Genomic DNA, 26,236 nt, shown 5'->3' with positions numbered 1-26,236 from the left:
TTTCTGGAAATTTCTTTTCCTGCTCTCTCTCTCTCTCTCTCTCTCTCTCTCTTTTAAACTGGCAAAGTCTATAGTCCATTATCATTTTTCTTCCCCACAATGCTTCTCCTTGAAAGCTCTTTTGTCATAATCTTGCACAGTAAGCCATGGGCTACCTGACACAACTGCCTAACACAAGCTTTTTAACATAGGGAGGGATAGTTAACTCAAAACCTTAACAACAAGACATTTGTTCCCAGGGGTTAAGAATGAGAACACAGTTACCACTAATAATAAACATCTTCAGAGATTGATGAAGGGATGTGACTGCTACAGAGCTGGTAATGAAGCAGATCAAGAAAAGGAGCAATGGCAACAGACAAGTAGATTCACAGAGACAGAAAGAAAAGAACAATAATTTAGGTCTCTGAAGTATTACCAGTTCCTTGACTACATCATAAAGCCAGACTGAACTATTAATCTTGGGTTCTCTGTGACACTTCTGTAATAGTCCAACATATTTTCTGTTTGTTTTAAGCTCATCTGAGTAATCTTTGCTTCCTGGTAAACAAAGAACCTCATAGAAAGATAATACTCATATTTCTTTTTTTATCATTTATATAAATATTATATGTTAAAAAAAAAGCTATTCTGATTCTTTTGTATTTCTTACTGGCTTCTATGGCTAATAATTGTTTTCATTGATCTCTCATAATCTTCCACGATTGTCAAATTAACACTCCCATTCTAGATGTCACTCTTATAGGCAAAAGTTTTATAATAAAACAATCACTTTAATTTTCTAAATAATTGTAGAAGTATAGATTGTATAAAAAAATTTCTTAAATGAGTAAATGCAGCTTCAAAAAATAACCCAACCCATTAAAAAAATAACAATCCTTTTGTTTTAACTTGTTTTTCTTAATATCTCTATTTATATATTTTTAAAGTTTATTGACTCATTTATTTGACATAGAAAGAAACAGGGAAAGAAGGAATACAAGCAGAAGGTGTGGGAGAGGGAGAAGCAGGCTTCCCTCTGAGAAAGGAGCCCAATGTAAGACTCAATCCCAGGACCCTGGGATCATGACCTGAGACAAAGGCAGCGGCTTAATGACTGAGCCACCAAGGCACCTCAATATCTCTATTTATATTGAAATTAAAATTTTGAATGAGTTTTTACAACTTAAACTATCATGGGAAAACGTTAGCAAATTTCTGCCCAATAGATCATTTTAAGGTAAAAAAAAAATGAGATTATATTGCTCCTATCTGGGGATTATGAACAAGTTTTAATAATATATACATCAGGTAATAATAGAAGAGACAACAGGCATATATGATGGAAAAATGAGAAAATGCAAGTTAAGGGTTGATTGTGGTTGAATTGTCTATACTTCATGAAATTATTACATATTACACTTCATTTCTAAAAATGGCATATATGTTCATTTCTTTTAACCTTAAGCTATCATTTTTGCAGTTGAATAGACTGAACTTCAGGAAATATAATTTACTTCATAAGAATTACAGAATTGGTTATTAACAGAACATGATCTTTTTATCCTTTGTCCAGGGTTTTTCAACTTTGTATTTCTATTGTAACCTAAAAAAAAAAAAATTATAATTCTACTTTCCACATTTTCCTGCTCAGACTCTTTCAGTCCATCACTCATTTTAGGTACTCATGACTTACAGTTGCTAGGTAATAAGAAAAACAACAACAATGTTGGCTTATGATTCATCATGCAGTATATACAAATTAACATATTCTGTCATATTTTTATTGGTAACTGTTTTGTTATTAACATAAAATCAGGAAAATATATCTATAGCATTTAACACTATTGAAATGTCAAAAATCATCACAATGAAGAGATAATTGTGTATTCTTGCTATATGGTATGCTGAATATGTTTAGAATTATAAGGTACAAAGAACATATAAGCATAAATATCAAATTGCTCAGTTCCTATAAATCTATCACATTTTTACAAGCATCAAATCAATGCATTTCTTCTTTCAAATCTACTAATTTATGGTAATCTGTACTGTTAGCAGGCTCTATGAATATCTTTGCATATTAAATGTATTTTGGTAATGCAAGTTTGTTAGTCATTAAAGTAAGGGTACTCTTTTTTCTTTAATAACAAAAATAAGATACTTTTTTCCTAGTAAATACATTTTAACATATTTCTTTAGAGATTATGCTTCAAGAGAGAAATGACATCAAATATTTAAATTTAAAAAAAAAATCAGCGAAATCCAGCTTTCTTGTTCTCATCATTGAAGACAGTCCATGGTTCATACAAAAGAAAGTATATCACCTCCTGATTTCAAGGGCACTGTTCTTTTTTACTTAGTACAGAAGCTATGTAAATTTCTAAAGTCTGTGACTCTAGCAGAAAAAGCCAAGAAATAGACCCATGGTATTTCCTTGTTAAAATACATGTAACACTTCACTCTTTAGGGCTGTTGAGAATGTCTTCTTTATTCCCAAGATCTCGGCTTAGTTCCTGCTCAGCCAAATGCAAAATTTACAATTTGGCATTCTCTGGTAGGAATCCTGATTGTGACAAATAAGAAAAAATGTACTGAAAGCTGTTTCCCCACCCCCCCGCCCAGAATTAAAGGATACCACTGGGAAAAGATCTATGTTGGCTCTGTAGATGAAACATGGATAGATGATAGGTAGCTGATAGATAGATAGATAGATACAGAAATAGACAGATGATAGAGGAGAGATAGATGGATGATAGATAATTAGATAATAGATGATAGAGGGATAGATGATAGATAGTTAGATGATAGATAAGTAAATAATAGATGGATGATTGATAGATAGATGATAGATAGGCATAAATTGCCATAGCATAGAGATAACTAAAACCCACAAGGTTTTTAAAAGATACTCAGATTATAAAATAAATATGTTGGGAGCAACTCAGGAGATCTTTCCATAGACCTTCTGATGTTAATAATGATGTTCCTAAGAAACAAACTACCTCATTTCAATTATCTCCAATATCAGTTTGCCATAAGTATTTAAGTTCTCGTAAGGATAACAAAATAGTGTAAAATCACAAGAGGATTTCTATTGCTAGATAATCATTTTCAAATAAGTTATTAAGAGAAACAGACAATAGCCTCACACTATTGCAGGTATTATAGAAAGCAAAGAAATATATGCTTCAGTCATAATATTGAGCCATAATAATGCAATTACAAAACTAAAATTAAAAAAAAAAGAAATATATTCCAAGTAGTCAGAAGACTTCCACTTTCTCCACCCATATGATAAGACTAAAGAGCTGCACAAAGACTGTATTTACACAAAGATTCAGCTTCATTTTCTTTCCATGAAATCTTTTAATAAGTGTGAAGGATAATTGGTCACTGAGGACAGATAAGTTATGATGACCATGATATTTTTTAGTGAGCAAACATGAGTTTTAAAGGGAACATCTTATTTCAAATTAAATTTTAATTAAAAAGGCTAATAGAATACAGATCTTATCTTATGGGCAGTTTTTGTTTGTTTGTTTGTTTTTCAATTTTTAAAAAGTCTTGTCTTTAGATCACTGGGACATTTTTTTTTTTTTTTTTTTTTTTTTTTTTTACTAAGTATTTATTATGTACCGGGTACAGTGCTAGGCATTTTCATGTTGCCTCAATCATTCTTTTTTTTTTTTTTTTTTTTTATAAACATATATTTTTTATATACATATATTTTTATCCCCAGGTCTGTGAATCACCAGGTTTACACACTTCACAGCACTCACCAAATCACATACCCTCCCCAATGTCCATAATCCCACCCCCTTCTCCCCAACCCCCTCATTTTGTGTTTAGTTTTGACTATTACTTAAAGTGCTGATTTTTAATTTTGAAGTAAATGAATTTATAAAAACTGTCCTCTGGATGCTGAGTGCCCTTGCTCAATTGCAATACTGAATCCCCAGAATTTTCCTAAGGTTGTACCCATTTTACATCTTGCTGATACAAACCATTCAAGAGGATACTAAGAGATTTAGTGGAAGATGAAGTGAAAGATACAGTAGATGGAGAGCTGAACCCAGTCAAAATGAGCATATGAAGGAAACGTGACTTTGAACACTTCACTAGGAAATCCAAAATCATTCACCCACTCCTTCCAAAAGGATTAATATTTCTTATCTTCTCCACAAATGGAAGAGAGCCTAAAGTGCATTACACTCGACAGAGAAAGACCAGAAAAAGTTTTGGGTCACCATGAATCACTTACCCTTTTTCCCCTCCCTTCCTTGTATGAATCCAAATGACCCAGAAGATGAAAAAGAAAGATAGGCACGCATGTACCAAATATAGACAATGCACCCTCCCCTCAAAGCTAAGGAATGGAGAAAAAGAATAAAATAACAGACCACACTTCCTACTCATACCAATTTACTGTGCTGGAGAGATATGATCATATTTAAAATTGCATATTAGATTAGAATTTATAAGTAGAATCAATGGATTTTTTTTCTATAATAACACAAACCCATGGAAAATCATAATATTTTCCTGAAATATTGATAAGAACTTCTATAAGAAAACAAAAGTACTCATAGCAGAATGAGGGTGAGTGGACAATAATGAAAATATTTTCATTTTTGTCTTTGTATGTAGACCAAAGTTCAGACTGTTTAATAAATTGTTGTACAATTATTTCAAAAGAAATTCGGTGAATGATTTTCTGTTCTAAATCTACAAATATTGAAGTGATGTGATTTATGTATTTTCTTTGAACTAAGTTTTAAAAATATTCTGTGTCTTCATAAATCATTTATGAAAGTCCCACATAGAAATTTATTACAAAGAGCATTCAATTAGAAGTTGGAAAACCAGTTTTCTAAAAATAATTCCAACAATAAGAAGCTGTGGGTCTTTGACAAGATTAAACCTCCTTTCGTCTCAATTCCTATATCTTAAAAAATAAGGATATTTGGTAGAAGGAATATTCATTGCTAACATTTTATAATTAAAAAATTCTCTATCTAATGGATATTTAAGAATACTGAAAAACTAAAAACACTAGATAATTATAAAACTAATGGTCATTGATTTTAAATATTTAGTTGTATCAATTTTCATATACATGGATAAGAAAATACAATTGTTTAGGAATTTATGAAAATTCAAATTGATCACTAAATATTTCAATGGGTTAATATATTAATAATGCCTCTGTAGTTATTGAAAAGAAGATAAATATAAAGCATAATTCCCTCCCATAAAAAGAGGTCATAACCTCCTAAGCATAACTGAGGAATCCAAAAATCTATTTTAGGTCAGTAAAATAGTATAAGTCATATCAACAAGCAGTATGAGTTTATTTCAAAATAGTTGTATAGCAAAGTACATATATAAGAATTCACATATAAAATAAGATGGATTAATCATAGAAAGCATCAAAGAAGACAAAAGGTATGAAGATTTTGCTAAAGACAGGTGATAATTTGGTATGGACAAAAATGAGTGAATTAAAACATTGCAAGAACAAAAGCATGAAGCCTGAAAGCCAGAAGAGATATGCTAGTGATTTTGTTTTTATTTTTTACAGCTAAATAACTTGGGCAGTTCTGGTTCCAGCTATGATGGAAAAGTGGATACCAGGACTTCCCTTATGAAATAAACAAAGGTAACACTTAACACGTTATATGAAACAACTGTTGTCAGGCCTGTGACAAGGAACATTCCAGGTCTACGATACATTTGATAAGAAAACCATAGAAACTGAGGCACAGACACCCTGGCCTTCTGCCTCAGATACTATTTTATACAAAGGACAGGGACATGGAATCCTAGCAAGAGCAGCAATTTCAAGGACATTGAAATCAGAGTTTGGGAGTCTGGGGATACAAAAACTGGCATACTCGGGTACTGAAGAGAAGAAAACAAACAGAAAAAGAGTACTAAAGATATGCTTCGATGTCTCTGTAAGTGACAGAGTTTGGCCAAATACATAGCTGTCTCCACACAGAGTGAAACACTGAGACACTTGGAAGGAAACAGCTGCTGGGGGTCCCTGATCCAAACGTAGCAGTTCACCTTGCTCTAGAAAACATGGGAAGCTCAACCATCTGGTATTTAAAGATCTCACTAAAAGCTAACAGAAACAAATAGGACTACAAAAAGGTTATGCCTTCCAAGCGAACCAATCGTGCCCCGGAATAAGAGCTACATGCATATATATGCTATTTCATTACTAAATAAATTGTTTTAATAAAATTGTGATTTTTAAAAAGTCATTCCTTCAACCTTTAGCAATAACTTAGACATTGATCAATCTTCATCTCTTCTAAAATACTTAAGGGTAGCATATAAACATCTGAAAAATCCTCACCTTGTTTTACATGGAGATATTTTAGCCAAAGATGAAATGTTGCTCATTTTATCTTTGCCTAAAAACTTTTGTTATGAACATACTTTATTAAATCTACAGTATTGTAGTCATCACCTTCCCTTATTCTTTTGTTATCTCTATTTATACTACTTTAGTGAGTTATTAACACTCTGATTATTTTTTTCAATCATATATACTCAGTTTATTTTTCCTGGTTGAGAAATACCATTTTCTGGGAGTCTAGAACTTGGAAGCTTGTTAGCCAGGAAGACATTTTAAGCTTTTCCCCGAAACCAGTACTATTGTCAAGAGTTTTCCTTTCTCTTAACTCATACCAATATGATATCTTCTTAATGAGATAACTGAATGAAGACATTCGTAGGTAACTTCAGCCTGAATGTGACACATTTTTAAAGGAGAGCCCCAAGGAGAGTCCTCATTAGTTTTGACCATGAGCACTGTATCTGGTCTGTTCATTGTTATTTCCTCAGTGATACATAGAATACTTTTACCCTAGGAAGAATCAATAAATATTAATTACAAAGAGGGATTTGCAGAATTTTCCTTGTTTGGCTGGCATTTTTGTTCTTTTCCTCTTTTATGGTTGAAACATGCATCTGCTCAGATGTTTGTAATAGACACTGTCAGTTTCTCAATAGCTTTCGTAAATCTACTTCCTCCATGGGGTGGGGGGAATCCAGTTCATTAGTGTTGAAATCTATTACTGAATTTATGTTTTAAGTGTTTTCCTCTCCTGACATATAGGTAACGTGTTTCATAATTCAAGAACCCATTTGCCTTGGTTATACAAAAGCATCAGAATGGACATAATATAGTCTAAAAGAAAGGTGTCAGCCATGTTTGGTAAAATATCATGGTGACATTTTAGTATCTAAAGACTCAAACCTTGCCACTACCAAATTATATTACGGCTTAGTTTTTTGTACGTTAAACCCACTAACAACTCGCCTCACCCCCACAAACAAAAATTAAAATAAGATGAATAGTTTCTTGCTTTTCCATTTAAAAATTCATCCATCGATTTTTATATTTTTCACTACAGGTAAATTATATTCAATAGTTTACTCAGTATTTTGTTTTGTGTGAAAATCCTAATCGGCATATTGCATTACTTTACAAATTATTGATCACATTGTTTACTTATACTTTGTAACACTTCAAGAGAGTAATATACCTAATTGAAATTTTTAAAATTCTTCTTTTAACAGTAAAAATAGATACCTTTGTTTTACCGGTAAAATACTTGGTTATTTCACACTTGTTTTAACATATTGCATTTAGGGACGCCTGGGTGGCTCAGTTGGTTGGACGACTGCTTTCAGCTCAGGTCATGATCCTGGAGTCCCAGGATCGAGTCCTGCATCGGGCTCTCAGCTCCGCAGGGAGTCTGCTTCTCCCTCTGACCTTCTCCTCGCTCATGCTCTCTCTCACTTCCTCTCTCTCTCAAATAAATAAATAAAATCTTAAAGAAAAAAATAAAATAAAATAAAAACCAAAAAAACAACAAAAAAAACATATTGCATTTAACATTGTGAACGTACCATGTACTTTGAATTTTTTTTTAATTTCCCCCATTTCTGGAATACCCCACCATAAAATTTATTTACCAATTTAAAACTAAATATATCTGAATTATTTTCTCTATTGCAAATGATACAAATTTGTATAATTTCTACATACCAATGTACCAGACTATAGATGAGTCAACACACTGGTTTACCTTTATTAACCTCTGGATCTATCCTTAAAATATAATTATTAGAAGATTTTATCTTTATCCTTGTGTTTGCAGAATCAATGTGTGCCTTTCCAAAGTAACTGGTCGTATACCAGCCAGTCAATAACACTTGAACCTTTAGCAGAATTTCCTTTACCGTCCATCTATTGCTAACACTCACATCTATTACTAGTAAGTAAATTCAGGAATTATAAATTACTAACTCATTAATTCGTCCACAATTAATACTCCTCTAAAAAGTTTTCTGCGAATTTCAAAATAGCATGCAAGTTAAAGAGTTTAGGCAATTTTATAGTGTTATGAAGCAGTATGAGCCTGAATTTAAAAATTCTCTCAACATCTATTCCCCTTTCTTGTCTTCTCAGGTTTGATCCATTTTGCTGTGTCTATGTGGACATATTTCAAACCAAGTAAAATCTTGCTTCCTTGTGATAAAGATAGGCACCTATTTTGATGGCAAAATAAACATGATACTTCATGTTAGTAATTTTACTTGAAATTGGAATGTGATATAATTACCTAGAATTGCATATGAATAAATTTGAGATATAATCTGCCTTCAGGGAATAGTGTGTTTTCTGCCAATATCCAATTTAAGTACCAAAAACAGATGCAGAACTGATATAAAATTTGAGTCTTTTCGGTATATTCTTTTTCTCTACTAGAATATCAGCAATTTTTTCTTACTGATTTTTGTATCATCAGCATGTAGCACAGAACTTGAACCTAAGCAAAAAGAAAAAGAGGGAATATTTATTAAACTGTATAGGGTAATGATTAAGGGGCTGTGCAAGTGACTTACTAGATGTAGGATTTAAAAAATTACTGAATATTTCTTTGTATTTAATTTATCACCTGTATAATGTAAAGTGACAATAATAATAGGACCTCTATCAAACAGTTGAAATTTAGAGAAATGACCTAAGTGAATTATTGAGTAGAGGGTTGGTGTATAGAAATTTCTCAAACTATATCTGATATAATTATTCTGTAGCTGATATAATATGAGAAATTTTACATGTCTTATTTTGTTTACTCATAACAAATCTCTGCAAAGTAAGTAAACAAAGTAAATTTATATCTAATATGATAGAGGACCAGAAATTAACCAGAGAAGACTATTCCCAAAGGCTTTACTGTAATAACTATGTTTTATCCCTGTATAATGTAACTGAGAGATTAATGATTAAATAGATACAGTTACAAGGTTCTTTATGATGAAAAACTAGAATCCATTTGTCGCAACAAAACCTATTTATTAAATCCCCACTTCATGCTAAGCATAGGGTTAAGGGAAGCAAATGTAACTATAATTTATATTGGAGGATGCAAATCCATAAACATAGGGCTGCAAACCAGTGTTTTCCCACCTCTAGGGTCTGGGTTGACAAAGGACACATACAAAGCCAAAGCAATATCAACATATAAGCTCTATCAAGGGCCCATCTAGCAAGAACAGAATTACAAAAAGAAGCTTGGGCTATTATTTTGCACTTCAAAATTAAACTACATGCTTGGTTGTAGAAGAATTAGTAAAATAATGGTGGGTCTCACCCAAGTATTTCGAGAAAAATCTCCCTGGTGGGTGGGGCAGGGCCAGAACACTTACTGTAAAACGGTTTAAAGGAAAAAGACTCTAGGGGAAATATCATTGTAAAGATGGTATATACTTACTGCTTAAGATGTATGTCTCTCATACCTTGGGGAAGTGAAAATGGAGGATGCATAAGGAAAACAGTTGGGTTTCCTAGTGATACTTTCAATGAGAAGAGTAGTGACATCAGAAGCGTCCTCTATGGAAATCTGAAAAGGAGAAATAATATTCATTGTTAACTCTAAGTTAAAACTTACATACTATTTTTCCATTTGTTTTTTGCAAAAAAAAAAAAAAATCATATGCTGTGTACTTTATGTTACGCCAATCAGGAGTTATAAAACATTTGGTTTTCCCAAGACTCAGGAAGTTAATCTTGTTGGTGACTTCAGTTACTAAACACCCGATTCCTGGATGACAAAATTACTTTTTTCCTATGACCAGCAAACAATCGGTGAATTAACCTTATCATGCTGTGAAGAGAGCTTGCCTCACTAATATTTGACCTACATTTTTTAGCACTTATTCATGTTCTTTTCCTAAATCACTTATTTCATTAGTTTTTTCCAAAATGTTGACTTTGTTAATTTGATTTTGCTTCTGCATTCATTAGCTGTTAATATTCTGCAAATAAAGATGTAGTCTAATCAGAACATATCCTTTAAAAATCATAAGCATAAAAAACCAAGTAAACAACTGCAAATATACTTAAGTTTATTGATGGTAATAAAAAATTATTTGGACATTTCAGACTAAATAAAATATCTATTTACAGTCGCTAACCATTTCCTCAAATTCATTCTTTTAAACCATCTAAATTTAGAGCATGTTCTTTGTATAATAGATCCTGTAGATTTATATATATATATGTAGACATACATATATATATAATCACAATAAAATCCACAGATGACTTCATATTCCTCACACAAATAGTCATACATTTATTTATAAGTCAGGCAGTATAAGTCTTGAGATAAGATGTATCTTGAAACAATACAAGTAACATCACTTTAAAAGATCAATCTGAAAATGTTATAGATCTTCAAATAATTATGTCTTAAAATCCCGCTGTGGTTAATTATCTCCAGGGAGCATATTTATTATTTTAGAAGCATCTGGAGAAAAGAATTAGATAGGAAAAAATAACTTTCTGAAACCTAGTTTTTATCAAAATCATTTTGACAGATTCAGGCTACCTACAGACTCAATTCACCTGAAAGGCAATGATAAAACATTTATGTCAACTGTAATATAAGCAAATAATCAGCAGTGAAGTTGGAAGAGTTACAAGAAAATATAATTTTTGTTGTACAATTTTACTAAATCAAGTAATGTGAAATTTTCTTAATACATAAGAAAGTGAAGTGATATTGAATATATAGATATATTTGCATAGTTATATAATAAATAAATATATTTGCATAGTTCATGAGATATTACAATCATGTTTCAATACTACTTTTAAGCTTTAGCAAGTTATGACTATCAAAAACCATTACTTATCTTTTTGAGGCATACAACATGATCCTATTAGCATTATATAAATTAAGTCCATTTGTAGAAAATTTACACACATTACCTGATAGTTTACCTTTATTTTAATCATATTTAAAAAATTATTTTGGCTATATATTTTAATAATATGAGCTGCTATCTGACTTAAGAATGACAATCTAATAAATATTAATTAAACATCCACTATCCAAAAAAAAAAAAAAAAAAAAGAAGGTGCCACAGAAGCTACAATCCATAAGGTTAAACCAGACAGGGTAAGTGGTGTCTCCACATATCTGTAATAAAAAAGATATTTGAATAATGCATATTCTTATAACTAAAATATGAAAAAATAGACAAGTTATACTAATTACAGCCATGTTTCTTGATCAGAGTGAGAGATTACAAATAAGCTTCAATGATCAATTGGAAATTAATGTTGAAGACATCAGTATAAACTCAGGCTAATATACATGCAGATTGATACATACAAAATATTTTTGGTTATGTGTATTTTCACAGGTTAGTATACACATGTATATTTCCTTATGTAGAAGGCCTAAAGGAAATGACACCCCAACAACATCAAACACCTATAGTCTGCAGAATTTTGTTTCTTATATCATTCTCTGGTGAAATAAACTAGGGGTTTTAGAAAAATGGCTGATTCCAGGACTGGAGCAAGGAATATACAATATAAGCTTGGAGTATCTTTTAGTGACATAAATTAAGGAAATATTTACAATATAAAGTATGTATATGTATATCAAAGGAAATAAGAAATCAAGAAAGAGTTGCATTTGACCAAAGCTGGACAATTTGAACAACAAATTAGTGTGGCATTGCATTATAACCCAAAGTACAAAGTCAGTATCTATGAACCTATACTGATGTGAGCAAATAATTGATAAATAAGTAAATAATATGAGTAAAGTGGCTCTCAACTTTTCTCTCATTAAGGATTGGCTGTATATGGTGACTTCTTTCCATACTGTATGGAAAGAGAGAAAAAAAGAAGAAGAACCCCAGAAAGGGAAAAAACTAATGAATTCAGTCAGGTGAGATTGAGGTTAACATCCCCAACCATAAGTCATGTTGATTGTGTATGCTTTTGATATGATATAATGAGAAAGACATTTTACTTCTGTGGTCTTCTTCCCAGTGACCCATAAACCCAGTTTAATCATGAGGAAAAGCATAGGACTGACTTCATTTCAGCTACAATCTACAAAATACCTACCCAGTACTCATGAATTGTCAAAGTCACTGAAAACAGAGAAAGTCTTAGAGACTGCCACATCTAAGAGGGGTCTAAGGAGACATGGGCTTAAATGTAATTTGGTACATTCTGGAATCTTGGCATAGCAAAATGACATTATAAAATAATTAAGAAACTCTGAATAAAGTGTGGGCTTTAGCTAATAATTGTCAAGAATGATGCCATGCACCAGTTATTGATTCCAAGGGAGGAATCCAACTATGTGGAAAATATAAAAAATTATCACTGTGCCAATCACCAGGAATAAAAGTCTAACAGTGCTACACATTGCATATTGGTATCAGAATCATCAAGGAAAACAATATAATCAAGCACTGGCTAGGATAATGCTTTATTTATATAGAGAAGAGGCAGAACAAGATCAAATTCAATAGGGGGCATAGGTCCCTCAGGACAAGTGGGTCTCTTTCGTGCCTGATATAGGGCAATGGGTCTCTGTGCACCCCTCTCTTGTTGCCATAGAAGGATCTTCATGCCTCTCTGGGACATCTAAAATATTGAAACTAGGGGCTTGTTTGAGGGCCACTGATATTTTTCTTTTAGTAGAATGAAGCAATATACCTTGTGCCTTAAACAAAAGAGATATTCTCACACAACATGATAACCCCAACACAGACTGTGTGGGCTCTTTATCTCTTGGCAAGGAAGTGTTCCTGGCTCAAGACCCGTTTCTCTGCAGCTGACTAAAGGTTGAAAAAGTGCATGCACCTGACTATTTTTTTTCTAACAATAATATCAATATTCATTCATTAATTGTAACAAATATGCGATAACAATATAAGCTGCCAATATATAGGAAATTGGATGTGGAGTATACAGGAGCTCTTTGTATATTCAGACTGGCCAGCATCCTAAATTGCTTGAGGTTAATTCCTAAAAATTATTCTTTCTCTTCCTCTGTGTGTGTGTGTGTGTGTGTGTGTGTATAATCTCCATCCTAATATACATCTTAATATACGTATATATCTGTCTATACATCTACCAATTATCTATCAATCTATCCTATTGTCTTATTTGTTCTGTTTCCCTAGAGCATCTTTCTGAAACAAAATTAGAGTAGTGATATTGTTATTCTTCAATTTGCTTTAGTGTGTGTATTTTATGGGAAATTCTAACTCTGCAACCCCTGTATCCTTGAAAGGCAGGAGTCACAGTGTGGAGAAAAGGAGATACAGATTTAATATAGAAGTGTTTCAGTAAAAACCCAGTAGTTCATTATTTCAGTTGAAGCTTTATGAACACACAAATGTCCTGTGTTTGTGTGTGTGTGTGTGTGTTTTATATATTTTTCCTATATGTAAACACTGAAACAGCCTAGAAATATTGACCAACCTAGTAGCAAATGAGCATTCCCAGTGATCTAATTCTGGTTATAACACAACATCTTGTACTTTAAAAAAAGTAGTGCTTTTTAGGAGAAATGACTAATTCCAGCTCTGGGGTGAAAATAAATATGTAAGATTAACCTGAGTTTCCTGTTAAATCAGATATCAAAAAGCTATTAATGTTTACTGAGATACTGTCAAAGGCTGGAAAGCCAGCTTGAAAAGGTTTCTGCTGTCAAAGAACACCATTTGAGCCCATTAAGAATAAAATTTGCAATGCATTAAAATGTATCAGATGTGTTCAAATCTATCAGTTTATAATGATATTAAAATATTTTAAAACCTCTATAGGATTATAGGCACCCTTTTTAATATCTTCAAATATGGAGATCAAAATACACAAATGAAATATTTATAGTCTTTTTTCTGACACTTATCACTGCATAATCAAAGAATAGATAAGAATAAGTGATTATTTATAAAATTATTCCATACCTAAGTAAAAGCATATGATAGGATCAGAATATTACAAGTTGTCAACTTCCAACAAACTAGTGGATCTAGCAATGAACATTAATGACTACTAATATTGTCACCTCATTAAAATTTATTGTGCTATATTTTATTTTGTATATTTTTCTTTTATCCGTGTTTTATTAATAAAAAGGTTAATACTAAAGAATATATTACCATGTTAGTGATTATATCAATTATCCCATCAATTTATTCAAAATTGACTTATCCAAAGTAGATACTTTATAACTTTACATAATTTCAAAGATAAAGATTTTATATGCCACTCTAATCATTTGAGTTTCATTAGGGAATGTTCCATTAAACATTTTTAAAATCTTCATTTGCATTTATAAAATTTTAAAGCATAATTTTTATTCTTAACTATTAATTTTATTCTTTTCTGTAATTTAGTGTAATTTCTAGGTTCACTTTTTATGCATCGACTAAGTATTAAATTATTCTTCATAAATATCATTTCTGTAACAGAATATTTTGGTTTTGGGCCTACCTATCATCCTTAATTCCTTTTTTGGAAATGTCTCCTATATGCCCACTCTCGTAAGCTATGTGAAAAAAAGGGTCTTCTTGTAGCACCAGGCTTTGGACGTGTGATCCACATTTAAACAAGCCAAGAACCAAATCCTCCTATGCACAGCGTTTTTAATAGTGGATACCAGATGACATAGTATTAGTAAATCTGTATACAACCATCTCCTGGACACAATGGCTATTTAAGAAATAGATATATTACCTACTTTGTAAGCAAAGTAAACATGATAACTGTACGATAATATACTAAAATAGAAATGCTTTTATTCTGCTAGCCTGATACTTAGGAGGATATAGGATTGGGTCTGAGGGCAGAAATTCTGCTGTCACTTGATGCTAGAGAAAAGCAAAAGAATGAGATAAAGAAAAAATACTCTTTCTGATGACAGTGTCTGATACCCAGATTAAGACAAAACTGATGAAGAAAAAAAAAAAAAAGACAGAACTGATGACAATTCTTGGCTTTTCATTTAAATAATATGGTAATTGCCTTTTTTGAGTAAATCAGTTTGAGTTAGATTTTGTGACAATTGCACCATTATATTTGCCATGTTCCATTAAAGTAATGCCATGTCCAAAAAGCATAATTGTCTGTTATGACAGTTGTCCTTGACTATGTTCAAACATATCAGAGAAAACTGGTAAGAAATGTTTACATAAAATATTTTGTCAAATACTGTGGTAGATAAACAAAATTTGATGAGATCATTATTACATTCAGAATCCCACATCTTTGTTCATTTATTTTAAAAGACTTATAGTATGTACTATGTGACGTATATTACTCTAGGTATGAGACGTGGGACCCATGTGGGACCAATTTAAGACTGAAGGGATATGGCAGGAAAAGATACACAGCTGAAGAAGATAAGATTTGCCAAAAAGAACTTTATGATCACCCACCCCCCCACACACACACACAAGTTACATGAAAATATTAGGTTTGACATTGTTACTTGTCTACTTCTTTCATTTGACTTCCTCCCCTACTCCTACTACCCTGACTACACCTGAAGTTTAATTTCTATGCACTGCCTGGGTGTGAAGCCCTATATCTTTGACTGGGTTCCCTAGAAGCAGAGTCTGAGGGAGAAACTCTCAAATTATTCAGAGGAACACTCTCAGAAGGTAGGGAGTGAATGAAACAGAAGAGATCAAGAGTGGTGGCACACTAAGCAAGAATGTGTTCTTAGCTGGGGATAAATTAAACTGAATTACCTGAAAGTTTTGGAGCACAATTTGTACCACAGACTTCCTGCTCCTTATATGAAAAGGGAAAGAAATGTGTAGCCTATATGTCATTCAGCCACGGGTTGAGGAGGTCTGCCTCTCCCAGCAGTAGCTGTGCCTGCAGCTTCTGGTGGGTGGGGGGTTATTTGGTAAGGCACAAGGGCCAACTCACTGGTGAAAAGACAGCTGTGAGTTGCTACTAGCCAACACTTGTAGCATATCATCTCCAAGATGGATCCAGCAAGGCAACATCAGCGTCCAGTTCTCCACGCCCATCTAGGTTCATATATTTGTAGGCATGGTGTTTCTCCCGCCCAGGCTGTCCATCAAAACCTGCTGCGCCAGAGAAGGTTGAGCACTGCTCGTTTGTTGCTTTCATAGCACTTTGACTATGCCTCTTTGATCACTTAAAGCAGTAGAATGTAATAACTTGCTTGCAAGTGTGTTTCCCTGGTCAGAGATTTAATTATGGATTGTAATTAAGTCTGATTAATCTCTATTTTCCCAATGCACAATACAGTGATGTAATCACGTTATTATTGATGGCACGTATGTTACTTTTTAATTGTTTGAAGTTGTTGATACAACAAGAAAGACAAAGCTGAAATTTTGGATACCTAGACCAACTGACATAGAATGTTTAGAGCTGAGTATCTTAGAGTAAGTAAACCACTGATCAGACAGGTGACCTGGAATTTCCTTTGATTCTAAGTTTCTTAGTGTGAGAAACAGGGATGATAAGTATTGCTACAGGCCTGTTTCCATGACTAATTGAGATAATGTATATGTTTGAGATAAATGTATACAATGCACAATGAGTAGTAAACACTAAGTATTGAACATATATCAGCTATTACTGATGATTTTGCTGAAAATCATAATGACTGCAAGAAAATTGTAAATATTACAGTCTCATGCTGAAATTTAGTGTTTTAAGTATTTTTAAGGGATCAACAAAAGAAGAGGAAAGAGTGAATTTGGCATTTTCTATATCTGTGCTTTACTAGATATTCAACTTTGTGACACATGACAGAATATATCAAAGATGTTGCTGTTTTTCCTGCAGCCACTGGTTTGTATCATTCAGATGTGTATTTATCCTCTCATTGCTGAGGCTAGAATTTGTCCTGGCTAGGGTCAGTTTAATACATTAATGTCATCATGTTATCAGCACCAAAGGAGAATTCCATGTTTTGATCTCAACTAACTCTCTCAGTTTATAAAATATATTTAAGGAGTGACAGAAAACATGAAAAATAGTAAAGAAGTAACTCCTGCATCTTCCTTTTTTTTTTTTTTTTTAAGATTTTATTTATGTATTTGACAGGCAGAGATCACAAGTAGGCAGAGAGAGAGAGGTGGAAGCAGGTTCCCTGCTGAGCAGAGAGCCCCATGCAGGGATCGATCCCAGGACTCTGGGATCATGACCTGAGCTGAAAGCAGAGGCTTTAACCCACTGAGCCACCCAGGTGACCCTCCTGCAGGTTTCTTAATTAATTAGATTTTTTAATCAGTTATCCCACAAGATCGTGCTCACTACAGCAGTGATATACTCTGCTAGAGGATTGACAAAGACCATCATATTGTTGCTGAGGTGGTTTTGATAGTTGTTTTAACCTAAAAATGTGTTCTCAAGAAATAAAGTTCCCGATCCTGAATTATATAAAAAAAAATTTTTTTTTACTTTTTAAAAAAATTTTTATAAACATATAATGTATTTTTATCCCCAGGGGTACAAGTCTGTGAATCGCTTGGTTTACACACTTCACAGCACTCACCATAGCACATACCTTCCCCAATGTCCATAACCCGCCCCCCTCTTCCAAACCCCCTCCCCCCAGCAACCCTCAGTTTGTTTTGTGAGATTAAGGGTCACTTATGGTTAAGAATGTTTTATATTATTAAAATACATTCTTTTTCTTCTAAAATCTTTACTAGGAAACATTATTAGGAATTGAAACACCTAATCACAGAAAAAATGATTACAATTTTTAGGCATATTTTCATCTGCTTTATTATTTTTCTTCACTTTATTCTTTGCTATAATTTCTTTTCATCAAAATTTGAGAATATGTGATTAAAGGTTTGATTGATAAGTGTAATTCAGAAAATGCAAGACAGCTTCAGTGTTCTGTTTTTACTAAAGTTTCTGAATTAATTAAAAATAGAGTAAAAATGCTTTGGATTAAAGCACAATCGGTTGGTCTACTATAGTGTAAGTTGTGCATGCTTATGTGTGTGTTATCAAAGAACAGTTATCTAGAAAGACCACCATCAGTGGAGCTTGGACAAAAATGCTTATATTCATATTGGGGCTTTATACCATACTGTCCCCCTTGAGTATCATTGCATACCCAGTACAGAGAAGAAACTTGTCTCAGAAGATGCTTATTGAATGCTTGTTGACTGATTCACAGATTGACCCAATACAATATGTTGCCATGTAAGTAAAAGCTAGAAATGTAGACAAACATTCTCAGGTGCATTAATCCAATTCAGATTTCCACATTCCATAGTCTAATCCATTAATAATTTCACATTCCAGAATCTAATGCCCTTCCGCATCATGTCAGTCTTTGTTGTGGACTTTTACACACTCTAAATTTAATTTTTCATGGCAAATTTTTTTTTTATTTTTCATTAGTTTATTCTTTCAATCTGGTGGCAAATGCCTAGTGAATACTCATTACTTGTCTAACACTAGACACTTGTTTATTACTTGTCTGACACTAGACTAGTACTGATAAATACTGAGGGAAAGATTACATAGTTCTAAATATTTACAACAAAAATAGAGGAACATCAAGCCATTAACAGGTGACTTGGAAACTGAAAACTAACCCAGATCATTCAGGTCTACCAACTGATGACTCCCATTACATGACCATGTATGCTGGAGTATTGATAGCATGAATGGGTTAAAGAAGGCGGAGCCAAAGACGTCACAAACTTTTTCATGCTGCCTTCAGATGCAACAAGCAGCAGATGGATGTTGTGGAATAGCTTCATTTCTATTCTTATCTCACCTACATAATTCAATTATATTAAACACTCTAATGCAAAAGATATTAAAAGATGCTTTTAAAGGGCCAGTTTTTACATGTGGAACAATTAAAATACTCAGTTCACTAATTTTGCCCCTCTTCCAAATTCTACCTCTCCATTCTCAGGATTCATATTGTATACCATCTTATATTGTTTTGAGCATTTATTTTTATTTCCCAGGCTCTGTTCTGAGCAATATTTCCTAGATCCAGTATGAACAGGTTATACAAAGTTTACGCTTTCAGGCATTGTATTTTAATTGAGAAGACAAAACAAATCTAAAAATGAAATAATTGAGGACATAATGAGTGCTGAAGAGAAAAATGGAGGAAATGTTATGGGATGGTGGCAAGGCTACTTTGTTTATTTTTAAAGATTTATTTATTTATTTTAGAGAAGGGTGGGGAGCAGCAGAGGGAAAGATTATCAAGCAGATTAACTGTTGAGCAGGGAGCCCAGCACTGGGCTTGAACTTACTACCTTGAGATCATGACCTGAGCTGAAATCGAGTCAGACGCTCAACTGACTGAGCCGCCCAGGTTCCCTGGAAAGGTTATGATAGTTAGCAGAAATGGCTTGGTAAGGAACCAACCGTTAAGGAAAGGCCTAAATGAGGCGAGTGGGAATATTTCTTGCTAGGAACATAATGTGTATAGGCCCTAAAGTGGACATGAACTTAGAATAAAATAGACACAAGAAAAATGCCCCATTGTGTGAAGAAAGGAGAATTATGGACAGCAGGAGATTGCAACAACAAAGTTTTTCTCTTGGCCATTGCCAGATCTCCATTTATGTGCTTTTTATAAATGAACAAGCCCTAAAAACATTATAGTATTTTTCCCCTTTCTTTATCAACCCCAACACTTTTTCCCTTAATATCAAGCCTGTTTTAAAATAGCCCTTAATTAGGAGCCCCTTTTTTTCACTGGTCCCATGAGCCCTCTTTAGTTGGGTAATGGTTAGTTGAAATAGGTAGTTGAAAGGTATTCCTGGATCAAGAAATATCACTTAGGGGTTTAAAATTTAATAATACATAAATTCTCTGGACAGATCACTCCAATCAATATAAAATTACGTATTAACAACTCATTTTAAAATAAAACACCCTACTCATCTTATTCCTACAGTAAGATAATGTAGTTGTCACCTCTCTTTTGCAAGATGGGAGAATTATTAAATTTTATTTAGGGAAACTTCCTAAGCTATACTTTCCTAATTTCCATCCTCCAAGAGAGATGGTCACAATGGAGCTTCAAACGATATTCTGTAGGATGTAGAAGAGCATTTCCATCCCTCTGACCATGTTCCCATTAGAGTTATTAGTTACTTATTGAAAATAGAGTCCTTATTCTGAATACTCACAAACCAGAAAATCTTGGAGGGTCCTATCATTCAGCCTTTGCTCTTGTAAGATATCCACAAGACACTCATGGCCATGATACTGATACTGTAACAGTAAATACAAATAGGAAAAATAAAATCTTCTGGTTGGAAATAAAGGAAGAGACCCCTCACCCTTTCCTCACTTCCCTTTTCTTATTTGCTTTAGACATTTGAAAGTGTAAGGTGTGTTTTTTGTTTTGTTTTGCTCTGTGAAATGTGTGTAAATCCTTAAAAGCAATATCAGCCTTTCCTCAATTTTAAGACCCAGGAATGTTTTCTGTAGGACCTGGGATGATCTCTTTGAAATCAAAGTAGGTGGGAAGGAAGATGCCAAATTTGAGTGGGAACTTTCCTCCAATTGCAGGTCTACCTACCTCCTGCCATAAAGTCTGTTCTTACCCTGGTGAAAGCCACTTAGCTAACAGAGATTGACCCTTCTTACCAGGTAGAGTACAAATGCACTCAGTGTCCCCAGTGGTGCTGCCAAGTCTGCTGACTTCTGGACTGGCTCTTATTTATATTGAGTATAACATGTATGTAGAATTGTATCTGCTTGGCTATAGAAAAGGGTGTGATTTCTTTCAGTCTTTGCAATCTCTTAGTGCATTGTCTATGATGCACATCACATTCTGGTTGAATGCTTATCCAACAAGAAAACCACTTTCTTTCTCTTCCTACTTGGTGGAAAGGTTTTCTGGGGTGGGAAAAGATTTTGTCTTTAATTATATTTCCCCAACAGTTCAGAGGCTCGAGATCCAGACTCAGAGCTGAAATTGAGGAGTGTTGCGGTATTTGATTTGGACTGATAAAATAGGAGCTGAGAGACATTCAAAGAAAAAAAAAATCAAGTTGAGGAACGGTATTGTTGAGTGTGAATCTAAAGGAGCAGATACTGGGTTCAGGAAATGAGAAATGAATCAGAGATAAAATAATGGATTCCAAACTGTGAGTTGAAGACTGAATATAGATTTCCTACCGTGCTGTAGCAGGGGGACGATGATTTCAGAGTGTCAGTATTCTTCAGAACAGGGACACCTGGGTGGCTCAGTCAGTTAAGTGACTGACTCTCAATTATGGCTCGGGTCATGATCTCAGAGCCTGAGATTGAGCCCCACATCAGGCTCCATTCTCAGCACTGACTCAGCTGGTCCCTTTCCTTCTGCCCCTCCCCCTGCTTGGGCACTCTCTCCCTCTCTCTCTCAAATAAATACAATCTAAAATAAAATATTGCTATGAATATGGTGGAGGCTCTGCTGGGATCTTTTACCAAAGTACATTTTTGAAAGCAAGGTCCTTCTTACTTACTATTTTTTTTTTCCAGGAATAAAGGCCTTTATGCACATACACTTTTCATAGTATACCAGGGAGAGAGAATTCATCAAAATTCCAAGATAGAGGGATGCCTGGATGGCTCAGTCAGCTAAGCATCTACCTTGGGTTCCTGGGATCAAATCCTGCCTCAGGCTCCTTGCTCAGCAGGGAGCCTGCTCTTCCCTCTACTTGCTTCTCCCACTGCTTGTACTCTCTGTCTCCCTCTGACAAATAAATAAATAAAACCCTTAAAAAAAAATCCAAGATAGATTCTTAGGTACACTCTTTGTCTACCCACAGATTGCTAAATAAGCAAATGTTTGAATCAAACATTTCATCTTTTAAATTGAAAAAAGAAAAAGATAAATTCAATCAGTAAATACAGATTTGAAATTTTATAGTTTTTTTTTCTTTTCTTTGATCTTATGCTAACAAAGAGAAGGCAAGCAAATATGCAGACATTCTGAGAACCTGTGATTCATATTTTTCTTGCCATTTCTCCTTTGCTCTAAGGATTAAATTAAGTCTTAAGGACTTCCACAAAATTAATGTATAAAATCAGCACATATTTTTGTGGGGGTGGGGAAGGGAGAAAAATTATTATCAGTTTTTATATCAGAAGAATAGAATTGTAATCCAGGTTTCTATAGGTATGATTATAAATTCTAAGGGAATATTTTCAAACCATAAGACCTCAATTGGCTGTCTACCCTAATTGGCTCGAGAACTCCAGAATCTAGCCAAAGTCTTGGAAGAGCAACAAAAACAGAGCGGACAATCAAGTCAAAAAATAAATAGGATTTGTTGTCTAACAGCAGGAAGAGTTTGAGCCACACTCTGATTATGTTCCCTGATGTATAAGCTAACACAAACTCCTGGTGTGTACTTGTGTGTGTGCGTGTGTTTGTGTGCATATGTGTATGTGTTTCTTTTCTCCACCAGTAAGAAGTTAAGCTATCGTTGTCCTTATTCATGTTCTGTAGGACAGATTTTTTGAGGCTTGCAATTAAAAGTATGACAGGAGATATAATTTGAATAGAAGAGGTAAATTTTATTTTCATGTCTGTGTGTGCATATGTATATAGTTTTTATTTTCTTTTAAGTCAAATAATTCAAACTTGCATTTAATCCAAGCTCATAACAGTTATTTATATATCTGCCTTGCATGCTAAAGAAACAATTTAAATTTCCATTCTTATTTCTAACATCTCATGAAATAAAAAAAAATAATTCAGATTGCTCTAAATGACTTTGACTTTCTCATAATGCGAATATCTTGGATGTATGTTCAATTACCTTATTTTGCATAAATATGACATAATTAAACTTTATTACTTGTAATTTATACCATGGTTAATCATAGCTGAAAGGCCACACTTGCCTTCCATACAGTGCTTTAAAATAAAATGCCTTTCCAAATGAACAAATGTTCAGTATTAATAATTGCACTTGGAAGTGCTTTTATCCAAAACTACTTGTATGATTATTCTAGAAATAGTCAATGTCAGTAAGTGGTATTTTAACAGATAAATTACTTTCTATAATAGCAAACCATTTACTTAGTGGAATAAAAGATTTGGCAAAGTAACTCACTATCAATAAATGCAACTTTTGCATGTAAATTTGTATATTACTGGGAAAAAAAAAAACCTTGCTGTGTTTTTTTTATTTTTAAATATTTGGCTCCTTTATTTTTTAAATCTCAACATTCTTAAAACATAAAAGTACTAGCAAGCAACTGCACATTTAAAGCACTTAAAATAAGTAAATAATGTAGATAACGATCACATTTCATTGAAGTATAAAATTGTCATTTGACAATTTATCTATCCATCAGGGAAAAGATACCATAATGAAGAAAACAATGTTATTCATGAAACACATTTTTTTTTTGGTGGAATATGTTAAAACTTTATTTTTAAAGGTATCACAACAGCCACTGAAACACAAATTTATTTTCCTGAGGCAAATGGTCAAGCAGTTGTGAGTGAGGAAAGACAAAGCTTGGGTAGCTGGCCAGGCCCTCCCTGTCACTGCTTCACAACTGGGACCCTGTGTGTAGAAAGCAAGACCTCAGGCAATAGCAGCACAGCCCTACTCTCCCATTGTAAGCCAAGTGGTGTCAAGTCAGAAGACAAGAAACCACACTAATTATTAAACAAAGATAGTTCAATATTTGTAAATGGCTAAACATACAAGAGAATTGAAAAGAAAAAGGGAGCAGCAAAGTAGCTGCAGGTAAGCCTGGGGCTGTAGGAAACAAAGGTCTGCCTGGCCAGATCTAAAACTGGGAAGGAAGGGCCTTGGGACCACATAAATGGGACCCAGACACTGATGAGAAGACGTGGGCTGGTGCTGGTACCTCTCACCAGAATGCTCACCAGATCAAAGGAGTTCCATGCTATCACCTCAGTGTCTCATATATATGGGAAAGTGGGAAAGATTTTAAATTGGGCTTCCCTAATCCTGCTTGGATTGGATCCAATCACCACCTTGGGCTGTGGTAAATCATTGGGCTAAATGGGAATACCCAGACCTGGCTGAATGAGAGGTTGTAGGCCAACAAAAGCAACCCTAAAGCAGTGAATGGATTCATCATGACAGTGTTAGCACCACTAGGAGCAAAGGTGAGACACACACTGACGGCCGTGGTGGAGTGGGGGAGACATACAATGGGGGAGACTACATCTGAATTAATTTGGCAATAGATTCATCCCTACACACCTAAAAAAGAAACTGGCCCTCTTGACACCTTAATACCAGTCTTGTAAGACCCAGAGTGGAGGAACTGGGTGCTTTGTCTGTGGACTTCTGATTCACAAAATCTGTGAGATGCTGAATGAATATTGTTCTGAACCTCTAGGTTGGTAGTTGTTCATGAAGACATCAATAGAAATCTAATACAGAGGGCAGTCAAATAATGTACATTTACTCAAAGCTGGCTTCTTATCATTTGGAAAAAATTCTAAATTCTGAGAAGAGAAAGAGAAACCTCTGGTATGACGGTGATGAGGGAGCACGAGGCTGGCTGAGGACAAAGCAAAAGCTGGTGCCTTGTACCCCCCCATCTGCTCCCCCTCAGTCCTATGTGTAGCATCCCTCAGGCAGCCCTAACTGCCATGAACAATAAGCAAATAGTTAACTTGCAGAGCTCACAATCCTGCTAGACAGGAGTCTCCCTTGGCTTGCAAATGTCCTAAATCTCACTAACAAAGACGATTGATAGCAGGATTGTGACATCCTACCAAAAAGTCTCCCAACTATCTTAATGTTAATGGCTGGTCTGAAGACAACATTGATCAAGGGCAAGGCCTCCAGTAGGCCTCAGATATCCTGGCACCTTGTAGGCCCTCTTTAGCAGGTGAAAACTCCCATTGAAACCTCCCTTCTCCTCACCTTCCCCCAACTGCAAGGTATATAAGATGCCTACCCTCACAACCCAGGGCAGCAGCTCTTCCTGCCCACGGGTCCTGTTCCCGTGCTTTATTAAACCACCATTTTGCACCAAAGATGTCTCAAGAATTCTTTCTTGGTCATCAGCTCCGGACCTCAGCCCATCGAACCTCACCTAGGTTCTAGAACTTCATCAACAGGACAATGGACGCCCTTGAGGTGCAACCTGGGATATCCCTTCCAAAGTCCCACAGGCCTCTCCTCTGGGCATTCTCATACCCAGCAGTGAATCCACTGTAGTAAAATGAAGACTAGGGACAAAGCCTATTTCCCTGTTACCTGAGCTTGAACATTGACTGCATTCTTCAACATATGTACACCAGAAACAAACAAACAAACAAAAACAGGGGTTGGATGTTTGCCAGACATTTCTGGGTGGGCCTACTTCTAAAGGAAGCTCAGATTCTATTTTTCCTGTGGTACCTTGATAAACAAATCTCCCTCTGAACATTAAGAAAAGGCATTACTTTTGGTTCAGTGATGCTGGCTGTGATTATTTTGGGCATCCTGGATGTTTTTTATAGGATTATGATGATGGTCATTTAATAAATGTTGTATTTGATATGAACATTTGATATTTGGTATGAACACTGGATATATGAGCCCAGTGCCCACAGAGAGCACACAGACCTGCTGGCTGAACACATTCTGTGAACTCCTGCCGGCAGGTTTAATAACTATATCTGTAGTGCGTTACCTGGTACCTGCTATTCTTAAAGAGCTTGTCAAGATCATATAACTGAAATAAGAGAAAAGAAAGTACTTAGTCTTCTCACAAAAGATTTAATAAAGGCAGCAGTCCTGTGTGAAGCTATTTCATTCCAGTGGACACCACTGATGCTTGGATCTCCTCTGTAGAATATCAAAGATGAAACCATGAAATCTCCGCTGCTTCACAGGCAAGGACTGATGCCATAACTGTGACTGAACAGACTGCTGCCATTATGGA

General features: G+C 34.4%; 1 long non-coding RNA gene across 1 annotated transcript; it reads right to left on the bottom strand.

Annotated features, from left to right (window-relative positions):
- Positions 1-8,432: 8,432 nt before the first annotated feature.
- Positions 8,433-25,353, bottom strand: LOC131813466 (uncharacterized). Its single transcript, XR_009346828.1, has 4 exons — positions 25,265-25,353; positions 20,503-20,587; positions 9,780-9,908; positions 8,433-8,831 (listed from the first exon to the last, which is right to left on the bottom strand). It is a non-coding gene; the product is annotated as an uncharacterized LOC131813466 (long non-coding RNA).
- Positions 25,354-26,236: the final 883 nt, after the last annotated feature.

The sequence above is a fragment of the Mustela lutreola genome, chromosome 13 (assembly GCF_030435805.1).
Source record: "Mustela lutreola isolate mMusLut2 chromosome 13, mMusLut2.pri, whole genome shotgun sequence".
Classification (NCBI taxonomy): Eukaryota; Metazoa; Chordata; class Mammalia; order Carnivora; family Mustelidae; genus Mustela; species Mustela lutreola.
The sequence above is the reverse complement of the archived record's forward strand: the minus strand, read 5'-3'. Positions and strand labels throughout refer to the sequence as shown.